At 44.1% G+C, this 20,252-nt stretch overlaps 1 long non-coding RNA gene and 1 pseudogene across 4 annotated transcripts in view; both read left to right on the top strand.

Annotated features, from left to right (window-relative positions):
• LOC112064107 (60S ribosomal protein L17-like) lies at nt 1-722 on the top strand (annotated as a pseudogene).
• Nucleotides 723-5,901: 5,179 nt separating this feature from the next.
• Nucleotides 5,902-20,252, top strand: part of LOC114484402 (uncharacterized) — a 79,466-nt gene continuing 65,115 nt past the window's right edge. For all 4 annotated transcript variants that reach the window (XR_003677254.2, XR_003677258.2, XR_003677256.2 and 1 more), the window contains exon 1: nt 5,902-6,017. This is a non-coding gene — a long non-coding RNA (uncharacterized lncRNA). The remainder of the gene's footprint in view (nt 6,018-20,252) is intronic.

Here is a 20,252-nt window from a genome sequence, read left to right as displayed (position 1 = left end):
GTGATCTCTAAAAATGGTTCACTATTCACTTGACCCAGAAAACCCCACAGAATCATGCAAATCAAGAGGCTCAGATCTTCGTGTTCACTTTAAGAACACTCATGAAAGTGCCCAGGCCATTCAGGGTATGCATATCTGAAAAGCCACCACGTATCTGAAGGATGTGACTTTACAGAAGCAATGTGTGCCAGTCTGTCTTTACAATGGTGGAGTTGGTACGTGTGCCCAGGCCAAAGAGTGGGGCTGGACACAGGGTCGGTAGCCCAAAAAAAGTGCTGAATTTTTACTGCACGTGCTCAAAAATGCAGAGACTAATGCTGAACTTAAGGCCTTAGATGTAGATTCTCTGGTCATTAAGCATATCCAGGTGAGCAAAGCACCCAAGATGCCACGCAGGACTTACAGAGCTCATGGTCAGATCAACCCATACGTGAGCTCTCCCTGCCACACTGAGATGATCCTTCCTGAAAAAGAACAGATTATTCCTAAACCCGAAGAGGAGGTTGCACAGAAGACAAAGATATCCCAGAAGAAACTGAAGAAACAAAAACTTATGGCCCAGGAATAAATGCTGCAAATAAAAGTAAAAGCAAAAAAAAAAAAAATACTAGGAGTGGCATTGCCATGATTTTCCAAAATGGTGAACAACTCTCGGGAAAGTTCCAATATAAAAAAAAAAATACAGTCTCCCTCAATTTACTCAATAGTTGCATTCCTGGAAAATCTGGTGCATATAAAAACCATGCAGAATCACTTTGTGTTCATTTGCAAAACGTAATTAGGTTTTAGGCCCAGATGATTATAATGAGGTTTCTTGCTTACAAGATACGTTTTAATGAGACGTTTGGAAGTGATTCACGATGCAGGACAATTCTCTGTTGTGGGTGACTGCCTCACACATGGCAGGGCGCCTCTTGTCCCTGGCTCCACATGTTAAATGTCAGTAGTGTCCCCCAGACAGATCGTTATGACAACCAGAAACGCTCCTCACATTTCCAAAAACCTTAGGGTGGTAACCTCAGGAGGGAACACAGCTCACCCCTAGCCATCCTCAGAACCACCGAGTGGAGAAGTCGGCAGGGGTTGGCGGATGTGCCAGTGGAGTCCCAGGACACTCTCCATCCAGGCGGGGAATCCTGCAGTCAAGTCTGGACTGAGCAGTTTGGATTTGAAGAACCTTGTTTTCTCCAGAATCTAAGGCTCAGGGAAACACACTGGCATTGGGTGTGCCAGCATGGAGCTGTGGCTCTCCAATTGGCCAACCTGTGGGAGGTTTCGGCCTTGGGCATCGCTTTCCCCTGCCAGTGAGGTGGTGCCTTCTCCAGTGGGTGATGGGCCACATGGTACTTGGCTGATCCACTCTGGTTGGGGCGTGTCAGGCAGCCCATGGCGGTGCGCCTTCCTTTAAGACTCATTCTCCAAATCTCTATGTATCTCAGTGGTTAGGAGTTAAACACAGCAGCATATTCACAATAGGCAAAAGGTGGAGGCAACCTAAGTGTCCTTCCATGGGTGAAGGGACAAAAAAAAATGTGTTACATACATACAATGGAATATTATTCAGCCTTAGAAAGGAAGGAAGTTCTGGCACATGCTTCAACATGGATGAAACTTGAAGACGTCATGCTTAGTGAAATAAGCCAGTCACAAAAAGACAGATTCTGTCTGATTCCACTCTCTAGAGAAATCAAATTCAGAGAGACAGAAAGTGAGATGGTGGTTGCCAGGGGCTGGGGAGAGGGGGGATGGGGAGTTATTGTTGAATGGGGACAGAGTTTCAGTTTTGCAAGATGAAGAGCGTTCTAGAGATGGATGATGGTGATGCTGCACAGCAGTGTGAATGCACGTAATGCCACCGTACTGCATTTAAAAATGGTTAAGATGGTAGATTTTACGTTACGTGTGTTTTAGCACAAATAAAATTTTAAAAGCAAATAAAGAGGGAAGGTGCTGACGGAAAGACTACGAATCAAGTGTGGGCTCTGATGTTTCCCAGGCTGCTGTGGGTCTTGGCCAGGTTAACCTCCCTGGGTCTTAGTCTTCTCATCTGTGAAACGGGGATAATGATGTACTCTCCTAGGGGTGGGGGGGAATTACGAGGATCGCTAACTCGTGTTTGTAAGCCACAGGGCACACTGTCTGCACTCAGGAAGTGTGGCTGTTATCGTGCAGGTGGATTTCACTTAGTCATTGCTCCTGAAAGCAATCTTTCCCCTCCGACACTCTCATAGAAGCATTTGGGGCATTTAGCCTAATAGCAAGGTCATATGGACCCTAACAAAGCAGAATGACTGGGGACCCAGGACAGTGGGTGTATAAGCTTCCTGGGTCTTCCTGCCTGGGGGTCAGCTTCCTCCCCGCCCACAGTGAAGCATTCTCAACTGTACTTTAGGCAACTTCACTGTATCTAGAGAAAGGCCTTCTTAACTGACCCTCCCTCCCGGAGGGACACTTCTCCTTAAGTGTAAAACCTCCAGTATTCCCCTTTAGACTCTTAGGGAGAGTTGATAATTGTTGACAGCAACAAGCATTCATTTTCTTTTGTTTTGATTAAACAGTAATTTGATTGGAAAATGCTTCCTGGTGCAGTAGTGGCTGGAGCTGCTAACGCCAGAGGTAAAGCAAAAGGCACTTAACCCAGCTAGCATTAGCTACCAGGAAATGTTAGACCTGGAGGGTAATCCCTGCTGGTACAAACTCTGAAATGGGGAGAAAGAAAAAGAAAAAAAAACTAAGCAATTTCTTCTTGTGCAGTGAAAAGTTTAAAACTGGAGCGTCGTGTTGCCATAGACACAATTCCTGGATCTGGGCTGTCCTCCATGCCTGCATCCAGCCGCACAGCAATTAGACACGGTTTTCAGCAGGGCAGCTGAGCCTCCAAGTACCTATAATGAATATCTGCAGCTCCAGGCTCCTGCGGAAATCCTCAAGCCTTCACTTGTCACCATAATTTCCTTGGGAAGTGTTTCTAATTACATATTTCTTGCTGTCTGCTCCAGGTCAAGTCTTCTTGTATATATACAATATTCGAATTACATAAAACCACAAAACAGTGAGAGCGACCCTGAAGTGGTCCAAATTGCTATGTAGTTACTTTTAACTTGGTAGTTAAGCATTACTGGGCGTAATAGGGCATCGTTTGCATGAGCAAAAATAACGTTAGAGGAACGTGCCTCATTCTTTTTAAATCTCTGTAGAGGTCAGACCCATTTCAGCAAGACATTTCTATAATAACAGAATTCCCAACTCCAACACATGGACCGTTTACCTATTATAGCAGGGTCTTTGTCAAGAGGAACTTAATTCTTTTGTATTATCTCCTGGGACCTGCCATTTAGGGAACTTCTGGCAGTTTAGTTTCCTGGAGGTGGACTGTTAGTTTAGGTAGCTCTCCAAGATGTAGGACAACCTTCACCCACTAATTCTTAGAGAAGACTGAAGTCAAATGAATCTCAATCCAGATGCTACTGTATGGATGTTAAATTTTCTTTGGAGTTGAGTAAATTGGAGGATACCTTCCGCTCTTGAAGAAGAGGCAAACATGGTTTTCTAAAAGGGTGGGTTGGCTAGGGTTGGGGGTTCCCTCCTCACAGGGGAGGGGTCTAAGTCCACCACCCTCTCTACCTTGCCACGTGTTATGGAAGATTGAGCACCTGCAGGACCCAGAGTTACCGACTACCTGATCGTCTTGGTGGGCCTGAGGCGCTGTGCTCAGCTGAGCCCCCAGGCAGTGCCCAGGGGGAGGGCCGGCTCTGGCCCCGGCTGGCAGCTGATGCTGATGCAAGAACGTGTTCCGACCCCGTCCCCTAAGGAGTTTCAGCAGAAAGTGGCAGCCCTGCAAGAAACAGCGTTTGCTCCAGGCTTCCGTCTTCCCACTGGCTCCTCCTCCCAGTCTCTAAATGTTGAGGCCTAGGGTTCAGTCCGGGACCTCTTCTCTCTGTCTGCACTCAGTTCCTAAGTGATGTCATCCAATTGCGAGGCCCTGAATCAATACCATCTGTAGCAGACTGTGTTTTCCAGAGTTGGCCACAACAGTATCTCCATCCCATATGCTCTTCTACCATGTGGTCTTCACACTCTTTCCATGGAGAGGAGGGATCTATATCCACCACCCTCCCCATCCCACCTTGAATCTTGGCAAGCTCTAACTCTCTGGTAGCCCAGAGGATGAGGTGGAAACGATGCTGCATGACTTCCAAGGCTAAGTTAGGAAAGACGATGCAGCTTCCACCTTGTTCACTGGTACACTCACTTTTGGAGCCCTGAGCTGCCATGTAAGTAGTCCAGCTACCCCAAGGAAGCCCAAGCCACGTGGAGAAGCCACTCTAAGTGTTCCAGTTGACAGCCCCTGCTGAGGTCCCAGTGAATAGCCAGCCTCAACTGCCAGATTTGTGAGTGAAGACGCTTCCTGGTGATTCCGGCCCCAGTCATGTTGCTTTGAACCCTTGAGTCTTCCAAGCTCAGACCCAAAATTTGTGGAGTAGAAACTAAACATTCCTGCTGTGCCCTGCCCTGAATTTCGAACCCACAAATTGTAGGTAAATGAAATAGCTGTTTTAAGCTAAGTTTTGGGGTCATTTCTTATACAGCAGTACTATCCGGAACACCATCTGTATGCCAGTGACTCCCAAGTTTATATCTCCAGCTTAGGGCCTCTCTCTGAGCTCCAGACTCACATATCCCACTGTTGATTTAGCTTTTTCCCTTGGGTGTCAAACAGGTTTCTCATAGAACATGCCCCAGATCCAACTATTGACCTACCCTGCCCTGCAAAGCTGCCCTTCCCTCAGGTGTCCTCATCTCAATAAATGACACCGTCACTTCCCTGAAACCCAATTGCTCAGACTCAAAAATCTAGACATAGTCAGCGACTCTTCTCTTTCTCTGCCAACTCCTATCCAATCCATCAGCTCTACTTTCAAAACATTTCCCAAATAGGATTACATCTCACCTACTCTGCTGGCATAACCCAAACCCAAACTGCATCTTCTCTGTCCTGGATTATTGCTATAGCCTCCTAACTGGTCTCCCTGCTTCCACTCCTGGCCAGTAGTCCTCACCTCCATCAAGTCTCCAGAAGGCACAATAAACATCTCAAGATGGAAATCACAGCAGGAGCCTCGACTCCTCCTTGTTCACTTATCTGGTTGTTGACCAGGAATCTAGCTGGGGCTGTTGGTGAGAGCACTCACTCACATCCAGCCTCTCCATGTGGCCTGCACTTCCTCATAATGTGGTGGCTGGGTTCAGAGACCAAGCATCCCAAGAGAGAGAAGGAGAGCCAGCTAGGAGTGCATCTAGGATTTAGCCTTGGGCGTCATGCCGCAGCACTTCTGCCACATTCTACTGGCTGAGGCAGTTATGAAGGTCCACCCAAGTACAGAGGCAGGGAACACAGACTCCACCTTTCAGTGAAGCCTGTTAGGGTCACACTCTAAGAGGAGCATTATAATGGGATATACATTGGTGCAGCCATCCTTGGGAAGTATAATCTGCCACACTGTTCAAGAAGATTTAACTACACAAGAAAGAAAACCGGACACCAAAAAATTCCATAAGCATAATGTAAATGCAAAAGACAGTATAAAGAAATGCTAACCCTTTTTCCTGAGCCCCTCACTGAGCCCCTCCTCTAGGCTTTGTGGGTTGATTACAGGCATATTTGGCTGGTTAACATTTTATTTTTTATTTATTTTTAATTTTTTTTGGCCATGCCACGCAGCTTGTGGGATCTTAGTTCCCTGACTAGGGATTGAACCTGGGCCCTCTGCGGTGAAAGCGCGGAGCCCTAACCACTGGACCACCAGGGAATTCTGCCCCCCCTTTTTATTTTTTTGTTAATACTGTGGAGGGAAATTGAGTCTAATGTGCCTGCTTTCTCTTCTCTCTGAGGGCAGGAAGAAGAGAATGATGTCTCCTTCATCTCAACCTATAAGGCTCTCTTCAAATGATACTTTCTCCACAGACCCTCCCTGACTTCCACTGTGTGAACACTGAGTTTTTCCCCTTCTCACAAGGTACTTATACTTTCTTCCTTGTATTTCAGTTATTCATCTGTCTCTTTTAAATCTTACCTCTCTTTAATTCCTCCAGGGTATACTGAGCTATAAATTTCTCAAGGGACAGGGACTTTTTTTGGATTCATCACTGTTGCTTTTCTGCCCTGGTCTTTGCACTGTTCACATGTGTTAATTATGCAATGTGTGCTGGTGGAATTCATTGAAGAAGCAGTTGTGTCCAGTGTCTGTCTCATCTATATTTAATAATCCTGGGATGTAGTAGGTGCTCAATTAAAACATGTTTTTGTGAATGGATTGTGATCTACTAAATACAGGACATTTAAGGGGGAAGTAAGCATAAGAGCTGGTCCCAGCCTTCAGTTACTTTTTATACCTTGCCCAACAATGAAAGAGCTATCACAAGGCAGGGTATGATTATGATTTTTTGACAAAAGTCTGTGGGACTTAGAGAAAGCTTTTCTAAACCTATATAGCCAAAGTCAGAAAACATAAAGGAGAAGACTGATTGTTTCTACTGCATAAAAATGAAACACTTCTGTACATTAAAAAAAATCATAAATACAAGTAAGGCAAATGGAAAGCCAGGAAAAACTTGTCAGTATATTAACAAAAGGTTACTATCTTTAATATTGGAAGAGGTCTTCTATGTCAGTAAGAAAAAGGCAAACATTTTTTAGTTAGGGAAAGGATATAAATACTCAAAACAAAAATAAAAATATAAATGGTTAATAAACAGAAGAAAAAAAACCTTTAACCTCATTAGCAATCATAGAAATTCATAGGAAAACCACACTGAAATAACATTTTTCTTTTATTAAATTGGCAAACTATTTTTGTTCAGATAATCTGCAATGTTGGCAAGATTAGGAAGACTGAAAATTGATGTTTAAAATGGACATGCTTTGTAACCCGGCATTTCAACATCCCCAATTTATGCCAAAGAATTTATTGCTGAGGTTTGCCAAGATCTGTACACAAAGATACTTCATGAAGTACTGATTTTAATAGCAGGAAATTGGGATTAATGTCCAGCAATTGGGATTAAATTGGTTAAATAAATCATAGCACCACCCTGTGATACAACATTATATAGCCATTTCTAGTGCTGATATGAAATAATATTTAATGAAGTGGGAACATATTCATGTTACATAGTTAATTTAAAGTTTCAATTTATCAAGCAAATGTAGAGTCGTTTTCTTTTTCATCATATATATTTCCATAATCAAAAACATGCATAGAAGAAGCCTAGAAAGATTTACATTAAAAATTTTAGGATTCTGTGATTTTATTTTTTCTCACCTCTTTTTTGTGTTTTTAAACTTTCTAGGGAGTTCTCTGGTGGTACAGTGGTTAGGACTCTGTGCGTCCATTGCAGGGGGCACGGGTTTGATCCCTGGTCGGGGAACTAAGATCCCGCAAGCAATGCAAGCTGTGTGGTGCGACCAAAAACAAAACAAAGCAAAACAACTTTCTACAGTAACATTCTTTTCTATCCAGGAAAAAAATACCATTATTTCTTTTAAGTGGTGTGGAAGTTGCCCCTGCAGTATAGGTGGGAATGCCAGTTCTGGCTATTTCCTTTGAAAATATCTCTAGGTGCCATGGGTACACATTTACAAGAGCCCATTTTCTCCTGAGAATAGAGTGAGGGTGGGAGGAATTTTGGTGAATGTTTGTACTTGCAGCTTGTCCTGGAGTAAATCTTTAAGACTGTGGGAATAGGTGCTTTGCGCTCTGTTGAGCTGGCGAATGTATGTCAGGTTTCCTGTCCTTCTGTCTCCATCATGTGCAAGGATCTGGGAGTGGAGGGTTTCATTAATCTGAATGCATCTGCAACCCCATCAGGAGCATTTCCGTTTCATGGGCAAGTGGTTTGCTTTATTTGCTTTATTTGCTCCTGACGGAAATAAAGGGATGATACAATTAGTTCTGTCCGCTGCATGTGGGGGTGGAGCTTAAGTGAATTACAACGTTCTGTGGCAAAGTAAACATGAAATGGGCATGAGAAGTTGGATAGCAAGAGGAAAGTAAAGTTTACTGATTCTCACGTTTATTTGGCTCTCAGGTTTACGAGGATACCCAAAAATCACACAAAGAAATCTGATGGGAATTGTCTCTAAAACTAAAAAATAATATCACCACTGATTTAGCCTTCATGAATCCCTCTCGTACTCTATTTCCAAATATAAGCCCTATATAAAACCACCCCGTTTCACTTTGGGGACCACTAAAACAAGTGACTATTATAGGACAGAAAAAAAGAAGACGTTTTAATAATATGTGTGTTCAGATGCTTGCAGCAAATGTTAGAAACCCGTCAATTCACAATGCAGAATACCACCTGCCCACAGGTACAAACAAAAACATTTCCTTTGCTCCAAGGGATCTTTTTTCCATTTTATTATTGCTAGTATAAGAGATCAGGAAATGTCTTAAAATGCACAAGTGGTTTGGCTGACTTTTTATGTGGTTTCTTTTGAATTCAGGAAGCTTTGAATGACATAAATGAGCTCTGTACAGATGTTTCTAGAAGGTTTATGGCTCATCTCTGAGGTTCCCAGAGAGTGGTCAGCTCCACATCACACCTCATGGGATCCCATGGCCCCATGAATGAAATCAAAGGAGGCTGTAATTTTCTCTCAGCCTTCTTTGGGCTTGAAAACTGGAAACAGCACAGAAGACCATACATTCAATGACACATCAGATTGGCATCTTCCCTGTGCCAGCAGCCATGCCCACGAGCTGTCATGGTGCGGTGTGTTACAGTCCTTGACCTGCTGGTGTTTATAGCTGGGGGTGAGAATGGAGCCAGGGAGGGGACATTAATTTAATAGGCTTCTGGGTGTTTCCATTCTTATTTCACTCTTGGACAAGCCGAAGAAGGAAATGGTTTTCAGCAACCTTTGTGATAAAACTATTTGCTTATTCAACTGAGTTATCTCTAAAAAATGCTAAAGGACAGTTTAATAATCACTGTCCCCCAACTGTCTCTCTCTAAATATAGTTCACATATATGAACCATGAAACTCTCTCTTCCTTTCCTCCACACTCTCCCCGATTTTCCCCCAAACTGGCCTACTGTAGCTCTTTTCTCCTCTCCTTTTTCTCATCTTTTTTCCAATGGATTTTTCCTTCTTCTTCTCTAGCAACTCTCTGTTCTTTCCCATGTAAATCAAACCAGCCTACCTTGGCCATTCTCATGTTCCTCCCTAACCCTAACACCACACACAAAGGCCCAGAGTCTCCCGGGAAAGGTAGAATTCTCTTAATGGGTGTGATAACTCCAAGTATTAGGTACGATGTACTCACCGGACAGATGAGAAACCCGGACATAGAGAGGGCAAGTAACTTAGCCAGGGCTGTGCAGCCCTCGAGTAGCAGAACCAGCCTTCAAAATTCGTCATTCCAAAGCTTGGGCTGTTTCCAAAGTACAAGCGGAGGTCCTCAGGGAGGGCTCTGGGTGGATGAGGAGCAGAATTAAGTCATATTTACCGACAGCCACATCCTCTTAGATTCACGGAGCGGCTTCCATGCCCAGGACAGGAAATAGCCCTTCTCCCAGGAAGCCCCCCGTGGTGTGTGTCTCAGGCGACACACACATTGTGGAAAAAAAGCATTCTTGTTCTCAGAGGTCTGTATGTGCACAGAGCCAGGGGACCAGTCACACTGTTTTCCCATGAATGGTGCCCCCTGGAGTTGTGTGAGGGCTTGGCCTTGGCTGCACAGTTGCTTTATTTCTCACGTTGCTTTTTTTTGGAGGTCTTGAGGGGAAGGACTGTGACATCTGCTCTTGGAATGTTTCCAGCCCTGCTGAGGTTCAAAGCCCACATCTGTTCCAGGGTCTTTCACTTCTGGTTCCTCTCAGTTCTCACTGACACTTCGGGCGGGGACCGATAACCTAAGCTTAAAATGCACGTCTTAAGAACCTAGACGAGGCAACTCGTGTAGTTGGAAGTATTTGAAAGACTCTGAGAAAAAGGTATCCCAAAATGTATGTGTGACTATACATTCCCTAGAAGTTACTGTCGTGTAAAATTCAGATATAACCACTTTTAGGTGAGAATCTATGAGTCATTTTGGTGAACGTGGGGTGGGGGAGGGGAAGAGCAGGAGGGGAGGAGACTTCAAGGTTTCTGTAGAAATAATTCGAGGGTAGGGGCATCTTCTCTCCCTTCGTCCCCCTTAGGTAGGTTTCCCGACTTTGCTGGGCCCATTAGAGTCTGAACTCCGCTGTCCTGTGGCCAAAGGGTCACAGCAGTTTCCTAGCTGAAACTCCTGGGAGCTGGTGACCAATGGGAAGACCAGCAATAGTGAGAAAAGCAGCCTTGATCTGTGGACCAAGGGCGGCTTTAAATGAGTGAAACTCCGTGTACTTGGGCTTAGAATAAGCCTGTGCGTCCTAACCCATTTTTAGTACCTGTGTTTGATCTGCTTTTAGCATGATGACCAACCAACAGACAACTGGCTCACAAGAGCCAGAAGGGAAGGGAAGCTGAAGGAGGCTTCTCGAAAGCAATGCTACCTAGAACAAAACCATTTCTCATGGCTGGCTTTCATCTGTCAGAAAGCTTTGCATGTGAGATCAGGGGTATTGAAGCAAGAAGAAGGGAGTTATGGGTTTTGTTCCTCTCTATTCTGAATCAATAAAAGTAACAAACCTTGTGTGATTACAATAAGAAATATATACTTGGTCTTCCTCACCGGTTCCTGACACAGAGCTCCTAAATCCCTTGGAATTCCCTGGATGACAGGGACTCTTTTATTTTTTCTTAAACATCTTCATTGGAGTATAATTGCTTTACAATATTGTGTTAGTTTCTGCTGTATAACAAAGTGAATCAGCTATACGTATACATATATCCCCATATCTCCTCCCTCTTGTGTCTCCCTCCCACCCTCCCTATCCCACCCCTCTAGGTGGTCACAGACCACCTAGCTGATCTCCCTGTGCTATGCGGCTGCTTCCCACTAGCTATCTATTTTACATTTGGTAGTGTGTATATGTCAATGCTACTCCTTCACTTCGTCCCAGCTTACCCTTCCCCCTCCCTGGGTCCTCAAATCCATTCTCTACATCTGTGTCTTTATTCCTGCCCTGCCCCTAGGTTCATCAGAACCTTTTTTTTTTTTTTTTTTTTTTTTTTTAGATTCCATATATATGTGTTAGCATATGGTATTTGTTTTTCTCTTTCTGGCTTACTTCACTCTGTATGACAGACTCTAGGTCCATCCACCTCACTGCAAATAGCTCAATTTCGTTTCTTTTTTTTCCGGTACACGGGCCTCTCACTGCTGTGGCCTCTCCCGTTGCGGAGCACAGGCTCCGGACGCGCAGGCTTAGCGGCCATGGCTCACGGGCCCAGCCGCTCTGCGGCATGTGGGATCTTCCCGGACCTGCATCGGCAGGGGGACTGTCAACCACTGCGCCACCAGGGAAGCCCTATTTTTAGTTTGTTAAGGAACCTCCATACTGTTCTCCATAGTGGCTGTATCAGTTTACATTCCCACCAACAGTGCAAGAGGGTTCCCTTTTCTGCACACCCTCTCCAGCATTTATTGTTTGTAGATTTTTTGATGATGGTCATTCTGACCGGTGGGAGGTGATACCTCATTGTAGTTTTGATTTGCATTTCTCTAATGATTGGTGATGCTGAGCATCCTTTCATGTGTTTGTTGGCAATCTGTATATCTTCTCTGGAGAAATGTCTATTTAGGTCTTCTGCAATTAGGAACTCTTTTGTTCTAATTAGGCTCCTCTTGGCTGGCCCCTAGGTAGCCAAGGACGGGGCTAGTCTCCGGAAAGGCCAAGCCATGATTAGAGGCATGGCCCTATGGGGAAAAAGGAGGGGTTAGAGACGGATGGTCAATGACTTAATCGATCACACCTACGCAGTGAAACCTCCATAAAAACCCCTAAACAATGGGTTTTGGAGAGCTGCTGAGTTGGTGAACACGTCTTGGTGCTGGGGGTGGGGGTGGTGGGCAGCAGACCCAGAAGGGGCATGGAAGCTCTGCATCCACCCCCCATACCTTGCCCTATGCATCTCTTCCGTTGGCTGTTCCTCAGTTGAAGCCTTTATAATACACCGTAAATAGTAAAGTTTACCTGAGTTCTGTGAACCGTCCTAGTGAATATTCAAACCTGAGGAAGAGGTTGTAAGAACCACCAAATTTATAGCTGGTTGGTCAGAAGTACCGGGGACAACCTGGGACTACGGCCAGCATCTGAAGTAAGGGGAGTGCGGTTTTGTGCGACTGAGCCTTTAACCTGTGGGGTCTGCACTAATTCAGTGGAGTTAGTGTCAGAACTGAATGGAATGGAATTGTAGGACACCCATTTGGTGCGAGGAGAGCTGGAAAATCGGTTGGTACGGAGGAAAAAAAACGCCTCATTCGGTGTCAGAAGTGGTATGGGTGGAAACAGTACACCTTGTTACAAGTGTTCTTTCTTGAGGACTGAGAATCCTGCAACCTTGAAACAATGAACACTGGGGTTTCGGATAGAGCAGGCAGGGGCATTTAATAGCCTTCTGGCTGTGTCTGTTTTTTCCCTCTTGGACAAGCAGATAAAAGAAGATGATTTTAAACAGCCGGTTTGATAAAACTATTAGTTCATTTGAGGTTTTGGGAGGGTTGTTTTATTTTTTTTAAGATAAGTAACTGTTAACCGTGTTGTAGGGCTCATGCCTGCCCTGTTGTCCCGGCTCTGGCAACGGTGGGAGAGTCTCAGCAGCCTGGGATCCAGAAGTGACCTGCTGGCTATGGTGGTGACGCTGGACAAACAGCTGGGCCATAGACCACATACTTGAGGAATGTTTTCCCAGCCTGGCCAGGGGAGGCTGCGCACTGTTCCGGTTTGTTCATCCGCTTTCTGCAGCCAGTGTAGAAAAAGCAGGTCCAGCAGGGGCCGTTGTCACACATCGATGATATGTACCTCACATGCAAAGTTCTTCACATATTGTTATGCTACATAAAAATAACATTCTATTTGTCGTTTATGTTTTTTAGAGTCAAAGTGTGTTTACTATGCAAAGATGAGTTGACAACATACTCTCTGAACATAGCTGAAGAATGTTAAGAAACCGGAATAGGATTTTAGAGAGAAGTGCGCTTGCTTTCGATGCGTAAAACTCCATGTGCTTGGCGTATGAATAAGCCTGAACATCATAATTCATTTTAGTATTTGTCTTTGATCTGCTTTTTGCATAATGATCAATCAAGAGACATTTGAGTGACTACTTGAAGAAACTTTGATGTAGAAAATGCTAGGCTAGAATCATGATCTCATGCCCTATTTGGACTCTATGGAAAAGAAAAGTATTCTTTCTCGTTGAGTGTTCAGGAGAAATCCTTTCATCAATTTATGTTGGTATTAGCAATTCAGAATCTACTAAAACGCAGAACAGAATAAAATTAAAAGTTTATAATAAAGAGCTGAGTACAGGCTTTCTAAAAACTCAGTCATCAACACATTAAAGTGATGTGTCCAAAGCTGTGGTCTTCTTAGAAACTGTCTAGAAAACTCTGTCTTCATAGAAACTCTCTAGTTCCCCCCCCAACCCCGCCCCAGAGTGTTTTTTTGCTCAACAGTAGTACATAAACATCATCAACTGCTTTGAGTTGCCAGTTGTTTTTCCCAAGAAAAACATGCTGTTGTTATCAAGTATCTATGTTGTGAAATTTTTACAGCTTCTCAAAAGCTCTTCATGAAGAGAAATGTTCTCCAGCAAGGATAGCAATCACAGCCTCAGACACACACACACACACACACACACACACGCACACACACACACACGCACACACACACCCTTATCCTTCAAAAATTCAGAACATTCATGCCTGTGTCAACATGATTTCAGATAAGCACCAACCCACGAACCCAAACATGGTGTTGGCAGAGCCAGTAAACAAAGAAAAAGCAGTGTTCTGTTTGCCTCCACCTCATCTGCCACCATGGGCACTGTATTTTAATGAATTTTGTTAGATAGCCAACCCTGCCGTAATTTGTGTCTACTTGGGCCTTTTACTAGGAAGTACAGTTTCTGATTTTTAGAAGAAAAACTTTGTTTTCTTAAAGACAGAACTGTGAATGTCAGTCACTTAATGAAGGCAAAAAAGATATATGATATGAGGTTTTAAGAAATCACATTTAGGGGACTTCCCTGGCGGTCCAGTGGTTAAGACTCTGTGCTTCCACTGCAGGGGGCATGGGTTCGATCCCTGGTCCAGAAACTAAGATCCTACATGCCATGCAGTGCAGCCAAAAAAATAAATTTAAAAAAATCACGTTTAGAAGGAACACAGTCATTTATTTCAGGCTGTCATGGGTATTACTGCCCCAGCAGATACATGAATTGCACAGCAGGGTCTTTTTGGTCACAGTTTGTAGCATGACTCACCTAGATTTACCAACTCCTGAAGGAGCTGATGAAACAATGCTTTAAAAAAAAATAAATTGCACAGCTATTTAAATTTTAAAATACTGTATATAAATAGCACTTTCTGTGACAAAAGTCCCCCAACTCCCATTTAAAAACTTAGATGGTGTTTTCTCCATGAACATGGATTGCCTTTCTGGCTGGACTGTAAGCTTCTTTTATAGGTGACATGCAGTATTATTTTAGTTTCAGGTGTACAACTTAGTGTTTCACCATTTATGTACATTATGAATTGATAACCACAATAAGTCTAGTAACCATCTGTCACCACGCAAAGTTATCACAATATTATTGACTACATTCCCTATGCTTTGCATTGCATCCCTATGACATTTATTTTATAACTGAAAGTTTGTACCTATTAATCGCCTCACCTATTTCAGCCAACCCCCCATACTTCCCCTCTGGTGACCACCAGTTTGTTCCCTGTATCTATGAGTCTGTTTCTGTTTTGTTTTTTGGATTTAACGTATAGGTAATATCATACAGTATTTGCCTTTCTCTGACTGACTTATTTCACTTAGCATAATACCCTCTAGGTCCACACATGTCTCAAGATTTCATAGTTTTTCATGGCTGAGTAATATTCCATTATGTGTATAGATATAGATATTATATAGCTCCACATCTTTATCTATTCATCTATTGATGGACACATATTGTGTCCATATCTTGGCTACTGTCAATCAGTGGACATAGGTGTGCAGATACCTTTTCAGATTAGTGTTTATTCATTCAACCACTCTATGTCTTTTGATTGGAAGCCTTTAGTCCATTTATAGTCAAAGTAATCATTGATAGGTATGTTATGTATTGGCATTTTAATTATTTTCGAATTGTTTTTGTAGTTCTTCTCTGTTCCTTACTTCTCTTGTTCTCTTCCCTTGTGATTCGATGACTTTCTTTTGTGCTATGTTTGTATTCCTTTCTCTTTATTTTTTTGTGTCTCTGTTATAGACTTTTGGTTTACGATTACCATGAGGTTCATGTACAATAACTTATGTATATAGCAGTCTGTTTTAAGTTGATGGTCGCTTAATTTTGAGCACATTCTAAAATAACTACATTTTTACTCCCCCTCCCACATTTTATGTTTTTGACATTGCATTTTACACTTTTTTACTTTGTGTGTCGCTTAGCTAATCATTTTAAATATAGATGATTTTACTACTTTTGTCTTTAACATTCATACCACCTCTACTATATGTTTGCCTTTACCACTAAGATTTTTTCTTTCATAATTTTCTTGTTTCTAGTTATGGCCTTTTCTTTTCTGTCTAAAGTTCTTTTAACATTTCTTGTAAGGCCAGTTTAGTGGTGATGAGCTCCTTTAGCTTTTGCTTGGCTGGGGAAGCATCTCTCCTTCAATTCTGAATTATAACCTTGTCAGGTAGAGTTTTATTAGTTGTGAATATTTTCTTTTCAGGACTTTTAATAAATGGTGCCAGTCCTTTCTGGCCTGTAAAGTTTCTGCTGAAAAATCAGCTGGCAGTCTATGGGGGTTCCCTTGTATGTAACTAGCTGTTTTTCTCTTGCTGCTTTTCAGATTGTCCTTTAACTTTTGACATTTTAATTATAATGTGTCTGGGTGTGGTTCTCTTTGGGTTCCTCGTGCTTGGGGCTTCCTGTGATTCCTGAACTTGGGTGTCTGTTTTCTTCACCAGGTTAGGGAAGTTTTCAGCCATTATTTATTTAATAGGTTTTCTGTCCCTTTCTCTCGCTCTCCTCTTCTGGGACCCTATAATGTGAGTGTTAGTACACTTGATGTTGTCCCAGAGGCCCCTTAAACTATCCTCATTTTAAAAAATTCTCTTTCTGTTTGCTGTTCCAATTTGATGATTTCCAGTTCCCTGTCTTCCAGATCACTGATATCTTCTTCATCCTCTACTCTGCTGTTGATTCTCTCTAGTGTGTTTTTCATGTCAGTTATTGTATTCTTCAGTTCTGACTGGTTCTTTTTTCTATTTTCTGTCTCTTTGTTGAAGTTCTCACAGAGTTTATCCATTCTTCTCCCGACTTTGGTGACCATCTTTATGACTATTTCTTTGAACTTTTTATCTGGTAAATTGCTTGTCTCTGTTTCATTTAGTTATTTTTCTGAAGTTTTGGCCTATTCTTTCACTTGGAAGGTGTTCCTTTGTCTCCTCATTTTACCTAACTCTTTGTGTTTGTTTCTATTTTTTTTTTTTTTTTTTTTTTTTTTTTTTTTTTTTTGTGGTACGCGGGCCGCTCTCTGTGTGGCCTCTCCCGTTGCAGAGCACAGGCTCCGGACACACAGGCCCAGCGGCCATGGCCCACAGGCCCAGCCGCTCCGCGGCACGTGGGATCCTCCTGGACCGGGGCACGAACCCATGTCCCCTGCATCAGCAGGCGGACTCCCAACCACTGCACCACCAGGGAAGCCCCTGTTTCTATTTTTTAAAAAAATATTTATTTATAGCAGGCAGACTCCCAACCACTGCACCACCAGGGAAGCCCCTGTTTCTATTTTTTAAAAAAATATTTATTTATTTATTTGGCTGTGCTGGTCTTAGTTGTGGCATGTGGGATCTTGGTTGCGGCGTGCAGGATCTTTGTTGCGGCATGCGGGATCTTTAGTTGCAGTATGCGAACTCCTAGTTGCAGCGTGTAGGATCTAGTCCCCTGACCAGGGATTGAACCCTTGAACCTGGGCCCCCTGCATCGGGAGCACGGAGCCTTAGCCCCCGGACCACCAGGGAAGTCCCTTTGTGTTTGTTTCTATGTATTAAGTATATCAGCTACATCTCCAGGTCTTGAAAGAGTGGTCTTAAGTAGAAGGTGTACTGTGGGGCCTTGTGGCACATTCCCCCACACACACCGGTCATCAGAGCCACATGCTCCAGTGGGCTGTGTGGGCAGTGTATGCCCTCCTGTTGTGGTTGGGCCGTGATTGCTGCAGGTGCATTGGTGGGCAGGGTTGGTTCTTAGCCATGCTGGCTGAGAGGTCCTGTCACAACTGCTGCATGTGTGCTGATATGCGGTCCTGGCCCCCAGTGTTGCAGTGCCTGGCCGTGACTGTTGCAGGCATGCTGGTGTGCAGGGCTGGCCCCTCCTGGAGCGGGAGCCACCCCCTGGAGTGGGCACTGGTGCTGGCCAGGGTGGCCTGCCGGGTGGGGGAGGGCAGGAGCCACTTTGGAGGGGCTGGCTGGGGTGGGCAGGTTGGGCAGGGCTGGTCCTCAGGGGAACACCAGGGCAGGACACATGGAGTTAGCTAGTTTGATGAATAACGTCAGACGTAGTACCCACCGGCACCCGGCCAGCTGGGTGGAAGGAGAATTTTTTAGATGGCGCCCAACAGCATTTCAGTCCCAGAGAAAGTTCCACCAGATGGCTGCCCCTCCAGCACATACCCTAAAATTAGTCAGTGAATCACCTGGGAACTTTACAAGCTGCTGCCTCTGCGCTGGGCCTCTGAGCCAGTGAGTTTGTGCCCGAGCTCTTCAAGATCAGCGTCTCAGTTTCCCACAGGCCTCCAGCTCCCCCGGACGTTAGCCCTCTGACTTTCAAAGCCAGGCCTTATGGGGGCTTGGCTTCACAGTGCAGGTCCCCTACTGTAGGGGGGCTTCTGCAGCTGTGCTATCCCTCCCGCTTTGTGGGTGGCTGCATGGGGGGTGTGGGTTCTGGCTAGACTGCGTCTCTGCCCCTCCTACGTGTCTCACTGTGGCCTTTTCTTTCTATCCTTAGTTGTAGAAAGTTGTTTCTGCTAGTCTTCAGGTCTTTCTCAGGGATAGTTGTTGTTCTCTATGTAGTTGTAGGTTTTGTGTGTCCATGGGAGGAGGTGAGCTCAGGTCTTCCTACTCTGCCATCTTGATCTGGAAAACCCGGGATCGATGCTTTTTTTAAGCTGATTCCAGATACCATACTGCTACTGATTCAGTTACCACCATTTTAGTAAATATTATTCCAAAACATTCCAGTCTATCATTCAGGATGAATTAATACAATTTCTCTATCAGGTCTGGTGCCAATTTTTAGAAAATAAAAAATGAGTAAATAAAAAGGTATGTATCAAAGCCTGGAGAGGAAAAGAGAACAGTTTTGGACAGATTTTTCCTTTGGATTTGATTACGTGAAAGCACCCAAAGACCATGATTTCAGTTCCCTGTCCAGGTAAAATGCTGTGCTCTTTCTCTTTCTTGGTAATGCGTCTGAGCCGTCTGTCCAAGGGTGACCAGTGACACTCCCTTGTATCAGGCCTAGGGACTGAGGCAACTGGCCAGAAGAGATCGGAGAAATCTGAGGCCAGAGGACAGGAAAACCCAAAGGCCCGAGCAGCGATGAGTCAGAGGCAGGTGTACCACGGAAATCCAGAGCCCAGAAATATCCAGGGGCTGAGCAAGACAGGAAGGCCAGAGTCCAAGCACACGCCTGCTAGGAAAGTTGATAGGGTTTCTGTGTTCTAAGCCAAGACGTGGTCAGAGGATGAGGCCTTTGTTCATTGTCTTCCCTGTCCCCCAATTCTGTGCTTTCCACAAACGCACTCTCTCTCTTTTTTATGGTTATTCAAAACCTGCCCCTCTTGTAAGATCAGGGTTACATCCCCTTTTGTTCCACCCCTTGCTGACTTGAGCCACAGCTATTCCTTTCCTTGGCTTATGCTGTTAACCATCTATGCAACTCATTTAGGACTTAATCTTATGGTGTTTTTTTGTTTTGTTTTGTTTTTAAAGTTATTTCACATACTAATTCATTTTACAAGGATGGTACAATCTTTTTTCTTTTTTAAAATTAATTAATTTATTTTTGTCTGCGTTGTGTCTTCGTTGCAGTGTGCGGGCTTCTCATTGTGGTGACTTCTCTTGCTGTGGAGCGCAGGCTCTAGGCGCCCGGGCTTCAGTAGTTGTGGCGCACGGGCTTAGTTGCTCCACAGCATGTGGGATCTTCCTGGACCAGGGCTCGAACCCTGGTGTGTCCCCTGCATTGGCAGGCGGATTCTTAACCACTGCTCCACCAGGGAAGCCCTATGGTGTCTTATTGACATTCAGAATTGTTGTTTCAACATATCTTGTTTCCCCAAACCAGACTAGAAGCTCCTTGAAGTTAAGACCTGATCCATAGTGTGAGAGGCCAGACCAGGAACTTTATTTCCAGTGGTCAGTCTTGCTCACCCACCAATGGAGCCATTGGCTTGTGGTTTATTAGATTTTCCTGAGTGGGGACAGGATGGCTCCCAGAGCCTAAGGCGAGGGTTGAGTCTTCCCGGGTGAATGGTCTTGGTGCAGCCTCCCTGGGGTCTGGGCATAAGTTCCAGTGGTGCTTTCTCACGATTTACCCTCTTACCATTTTGCTCTCCAGCTCTCTTTTAACCACATTTGTGCTACCTTTTCTAGATTATAGGAAATTCTATCCTCTTTCTGAAACCTGCAAAAGTTATATTGTTACTGTACCTCATTGTGGTGTTGACTTTTGAATCTTGGCAAGTGTCTAATAATCCAATCTTTGGCTTTCTTGGAACTTTTCTTACAATTCCATGTGGGTCTTTGTTATTCATCCTTTACTATTTATTCTTCCCATCCATGGGCCATGTGCTCTTAAGGTCAGGTTAATAGAAGAGTTCCTTTGGTTTCATCAATTCAGTGGAGGCGCAACTGGTATTGGGGGAACAGTTCTATGGTCCTTGGATTAAAGGACTTTCAGCATGCCTGGCCTTCCACCACTGAGGACCAGCATTGCCCTCAGGTATTACAACAAGCAAAAATGCCTCCACCAATTTCCAAATGGCTCCTGGTTGAGTCACATGGTTTTCTTTTTTTTTTTTTTTTTTTTTTTT

This window comes from Physeter macrocephalus, chromosome 19 (assembly GCF_002837175.3).
Source record: "Physeter macrocephalus isolate SW-GA chromosome 19, ASM283717v5, whole genome shotgun sequence".
In the NCBI taxonomy this organism is placed as follows: Eukaryota; Metazoa; Chordata; class Mammalia; order Artiodactyla; family Physeteridae; genus Physeter; species Physeter macrocephalus.
The sequence above is the reverse complement of the archived record's forward strand: the minus strand, read 5'-3'. Positions and strand labels throughout refer to the sequence as shown.